The sequence below is a fragment of the Bufo gargarizans genome, chromosome 5, assembly GCF_014858855.1.
Source record: "Bufo gargarizans isolate SCDJY-AF-19 chromosome 5, ASM1485885v1, whole genome shotgun sequence".
In the NCBI taxonomy this organism is placed as follows: Eukaryota; Metazoa; Chordata; class Amphibia; order Anura; family Bufonidae; genus Bufo; species Bufo gargarizans.
In genome coordinates this window covers 380,767,921-380,773,920 of record NC_058084.1, presented here as the reverse complement: position 1 = coordinate 380,773,920, position 6,000 = coordinate 380,767,921, and positions in this window count along the sequence as shown.

Sequence of the window (6,000 nt, the reverse complement as noted above, 5' to 3'; positions counted from 1 at the left end):
GTTTAAAATCAAAATGTGTAAAAAATGACCTGTGAAATCCTAAATGTGCTCTTTGGAATGTGGGCCCCTTTGCCCACCTAGGCTGCAAAAAAGTGTCACACATGTGGTATTGCCGTACTCAGGAGAAGTTGGGCAATGTGTTTTGGGGTGTCATTTTACATATACCCATGCTGGGTGAGATAAATATCTCGGCAAAAGACAACTTTTCCAATTTTTTTATACAAAGTTGGCATTTGACCAAGATATTTCTCTCACCCAGCATGGGTATATGTAAAATGATACCCCAAAACACATTCCCCAACTTCTCCTGAGTACGGTGATACCAGATGTGTGACACTTTTTTGCAGCCTAGATGCACAAAGGGGCCCACATTCCTTTTAGGAGGGCATTTTTAGACATTTGGATCCCAGACTTCTTCTCACGCTTTAGGGCCCCTAAAATGCCAGGGCAGTATAAATACCTCACATGTGACCCCATTTTGGAAAGAAGACACCCCAAGGTATTCAATGAGGGGCATGGTGAGTTCATAGAAATTTTTATTTTTTTGCCACAAGTTAGCGGAAATTGATTATTTGATTTTTTTTCTCACAAAGTCTCCGTTTCCGCTAACTTGGGACAAAAATTTCAATCTTTCATGGACTCAATATGCCCCTCAGCGAATACCTTGGGGTGTCTACTTTCCGAAATGGGGTCACATGTGGGGTATTTATACTGCCCTGGCATTTTAGGGGCCCTAAAGCGTGAGAAGAAGTCTGGAATATAAATGTCTAAAAAATTTTACGCATTTGGATTCCGTGAGGGGTATGGTGAGTTCATGTGAGTTTGTTTTTTTTTTTTTGACACAAGTTAGTGGAATATGAGACTTTGTAAGAAAAAAATAAAAATAGAAATTTCTGCTAACTTGGGCCAAAAAAATGTCTGAATGGAGCCTTACAGGGGGGTGATCAATGACAGGGGGGTGATCAGGGAGTGTATATGGGGTTATCACCCCCCTGTCATTGATCACCCCCCCTGTAAGGCTCCATTCAGACGTCCGTATGTGTTTTGCGGATCCGATCCATGTATCCGTGGATCCGTAAAAAACATACGGATGCCTGAACGGAGCCTTACAGGGGGGTGATCAATGACAGGGGGGGTGATCAATGACAGGGGGGTGATCAATGACAGGAGGGTGATCACCCCCGTCATTGATCACCCCCCTGTAAGGCTCCATTCAGACATCCGTATGTGTTTTGCGGATCCGATCCATGTATCCGTGGATCCGTAAAAAACATACGGACGTCTGAATGGAGCCTTACAGGGGGGTGATCAATGACAGGGGGGTGATCAGGGAGTCTATATGGGGTGATCACCCCCCTGTCATTGATCACCTCCCTGTAAGGCTCCAGTCAGACGTCTGTATGTGTTTTGCGGATCCGATCCATGTATCAGTGGATCCGTAAAAAACATACGGACGTCTGAATGGAGCCTTACAAGGGGGTGATCAATGACAGGGGGGTGATCAGGGAGTCTATATGGGGTGATCAGGGGTTAATAAGGGGTTAATAAGTGACAGGGGGGGGTGTAGTGTAGTGGTGTTTGGTGGTACTTTACTGAGCTGCCTGTGTCCTCTGGTGGTCGATCCAAGCAAAAGGGACCACCAGAAGACCAGGTAGCAGGTATATTAGACGCTGTTATCAAAACAGCGTCTAATATACCTGTTAGGGGTTAAAAAAAATCGCATCTCCAGCCTGCCAGCGAACGATCGCCGCTGGCAGGCTGGAGATCCACTCGCTTACCTTCCGATCCTGTGAAATCACAGGAAATCTCGCGTCTCGCGAGCGGACGCGTATATGCGTCCAGGAGGAATGAATCGACCGCCTATAGGACGCGTCCCTGCGTTCGGCGGTCCGGAGGCGGTTAAAGGGCTTCTGTCACCCCCCAAAAGTCATTTTTCATTTTTGGGCTAATTAAAATCCTTATAGTGCGATTATTCAATATATAGTGCTCTTACATTTTTCTGTGGTTTAGTTTCTTTAAAAACGGCACTTTTATAATATGTTAATTACCTGCCTGCCAGCAAGTAGGGCGGTTGCTTGCTGGTAGCCACCGCATCCTCCTTTCAAAAAACGCCCCCTTCTCCTGTTGATTGACAGGGCCAGCGAGCGCTCTCCTCCTAAGGCTGGCCCTGTCTGCGTTCCAAATCTCGCGCCTGGGCCGTACCGGTCTTCAGTGGGCGCACTGAGAGGAGGACCTCGCTCGGCCGCTCCTTCCTCTGTGCGCCTGCGCCGATGACGTCACATCTACACCCGGCGCAGTCACACTGAGGAAGGAGCGGCCGAGCGAGCGTCCTCATCTCAGTGCGCCTGCGCCGACTGAAGACCGGTACGGCGCAGGCACGAGATTTGGAACGCAGACAGGGCCAGCCGAAGGAGCAGAGCGCTCGCTGGCCCTGTCAATCAACAGGAGGAGGGGGCGTTTTTTTTAAAGGAGGATGCGGCGACTACCAGCAAGCAACCGCCCTACTTGCTGGTAGCCAGGTAATTAACATATTATAAATGTGCCGTTTTTAAAGAACTATTAGGCCTCATGCACACCGTTGTGTGCATCCGCGTCTGTTCCGTTATTTTTCACAGTTTAGCGGAGGTCCCATTCATTTCTATGGAGCAGTGAAAAAAAACTGATAGTCCTCCGTTTTTTCTCCGCGTCCGTGATTCCAGTCCGTCAAAAAAATATAACCTGTCCTATTCTTGTCAGTGGAAAACTGAGGACCGACCCATTCAAGTCAATGGGTCCTTCAAAAAATAAGGATGCACAACTGGTATGTCATCCGTGTCCGTGTCCGTTTTTTTCTACAAGACCTGTCAGACAAAAAAAAAAAAGGAAGACACAAGGAAACATAACTGAAGCAAAATCGGACTCGGGCCATTGAAGCCAAATCACTGGCAGTGAAAAAACACTGTCGTGTGCATGAGGCCTTATTGATATCTATAGTATCAATTCTTTTTTTTGTGTGTGTGTTTTATTTATTTTTAAGACCGGTTAACAAGTAATATTTGTCTTTGGTCTATATGTTGTCTATCTGACGGGAGGTACCTGTCACTGTCCCTGTTCTACCTCCAAAACTAGCGTCCTTTGTACTAGAGTCTGGCGACCCCCAACGATTGGAAGTGTGAGAAGGAGAATATTCTTTTTTTTTCACGCGATGAGTGATATGGCCACTTCCAGAATCACGTGTTGTACATTGGGCGTGTGATCCTAGCCTGGCATTAGAACCCACAGTGCATGCGTGAGTCTCTCGCTAGCACTGTGGTGAGAGATTCAGACTCACACATGAGCTGCGGTTCTAACCGTGGGCTAGGATCACATGCCCAATGTATGACACGTGATCCAGAAAATGTCCGCCACACAGGAATGTGGTGCAACCCGGATAACCCCTTTAAGTAGTTCATGGGTGTAATCATTAAAGGTGTTTTCTGGTATTTAGATATTGATAGCCTATCCTCCAGACAGGTCATCAATATCAGATTGGTGGGGGTCTAACTCCCAGATCAAGAAAAATAACTTGGACAACCCCTTTCAGAATATGACACCACAAAATAAAAACCCAGGATGTGCTGGAAGCATTACAAGTTTTATGACATGAAGGTCATTTCCTTTTTCCCAGATGAAAATTATGACCATGTCAAGTAATTTTACCTTTATCTATATACTGTATGTCAACAATGTAACCATTATAATCCATTCATTTACTTTGAAGTAAATACTTATTGAAGACCAACCCATACATTTATCTCTTCTGTAAGGTATTTATTATCTAAACTCTAAACCATTTTTATAACCTTTATGTTTATTGGACATTGCTACCCTTTTGTTGATTATCTCTTTAGACTTTAACCCTTAGGATACCAGTGCCGTACATGTACGGCGTAGAAATGCGGGACAGAAATCTCAGCGCAGTACAGCGCCCGATCAGAGGCAGGGGTCCGGCTGTCACTGATAGCCGGACCCCTGCTGTATGCTCCGGCATCCGAGACCGCGGCACGTGTGGTATCTATGGGGTCCCCGCACTGCTGTGACGGGGACCCCGGGGCAGAAAAGGCAGCCCGATGTATTGTAATACATTGTAAAGGGGATCAAACCCCCAAAAGTTGAAGTCCCAGAGTTTTCATTTTTTTTAACGTTTCAAGTAAAAAAATAAAGGGTCCTTTTCCCAAAATAAAGTTAAAAAAAAAATTGTAAAAAATAGGTAAGAAAAGTACACATATTAGGTATTGACACATCCGTATAGACTGGCTCTATAAAAATATCACATGACCTAACCCCTCAGGTGAACACCGTCCAAAAAATAAAATAAAATAACCGTACTAAAAAAAACTTTTGTCACCTTACATCACTAAAAGTGCAACACCAAGCGATCAAAAAGGCCTATGCCCCCCAAAATAGTACCAATCCAACCATCACCTCATCCTGCAAAAAATGAGCTCCTACCTAACACAATCGCCCAAAACATAAATAAACTATGGCTCTCAGAATATGGAGACACTAGAAGATGATTTTTTTTGTTTCAAAAATGCTTTTATTGTGTTAAATGTCATATATATTTTTTAAAGTAGACATATTGGGTATTACTGTGTCCGTAACAACCTGCCCTTTAAAAATACCACATGACCTAAGCCCTCGGGTGAACACCGTAAAAAACAAAAATAATACCAAGCGATCAAAAAGTCACATGCACCCCAAAATAGTGCCCATCAAACAGTCATCTCATCCTCATCCCACAAAAATTAGACCCTACCTAAGACAATCTCCTAAAAACTGAATAAAGTGTGGCTCTCAGACTGTGGAGACACTAAAATATGATTTATTTATTTTTTTGGTTTAAAAATGATATCATTGTGTAAAACTTACATCACAGTGTAATACCAAGCGATTAAAATGTCCTATGCACCCCAAAATAGTGCCAATAAAACCGTCATTGCATCCCGCAAAAATTATACCCTCCCTAAGACAATTGCCCAAAAACTGAAAAAACTATGGCTCTTAGACTATGGAGACACAATAACATGATTTTTTTATTTTTTTATTATATAATTGTGTAAAACTTACATAAATAAAAAAAAAGTATACATATTAGGTATTGCCACATCCATAACGACCTGCTCTATAAAAATATCACATAACCTAACCCCTCAGGTGAACACTGTAAAAAAAACTAAAATAAAAATGGTGTCAAAAAAGAAATTTTTTGTTACCTTACATTACAAAAAGTGCAATAGAAAGCAATCAAAAAGTTATATGCACCCTACAATACAATTGGTACAATCAATCCGTCATCTCATCCTGCAAAAAATTAGCCCCTACATAAAACAGTCGCCCGAAACATAAATAAAAAACTATGGCTCTAAAAAACTAAATGCTGTTATTGCGTAAAACAAAAATAAATTTAAAAAGTATACATATTAGGTATCGTCGCATCCATAAGAACCTACTGTATAAAAATATTACATGAACTAACCCCTCAGATGAGCACCGTAAAAAAAAAAGAAGAAAAAACACGGTGTAAAAAAAGCTATTTTTTTGTCACCTTACATCACAAAAAGTGCAATAGCAAGCGATCAAAAAGTCATATGCACCCTAAAATAGTACCAATTAAACCGTCATCCTGCAAAAAATTAGCCCCTATATAAGCCCAAAAAATAAAAATGAAATATGGCTTTCAGAATATGGAGACACTAAAAAATCTTTTTTATTTTTATTTTTATTCTTTATTATGTAAAACTCTAACAACCCATATTTGGTATTGTCGCGTCTATAAGAACTTGCTCTAGAAAAATTGCACATGATCTAACCTGTCAGATGAACATTGTAAATAACAAGAAATAAAAACTGTGCCAAAACAGCTATTTTTTGTTATCTTGCCTCACAAAAAGTGTAATATAGAGCAACCAAAAATCATATGCACCTTAAAATAGTACCAACAAAACTGCCACCTTATCCTGTAGTTTTTAAAATGGGGTC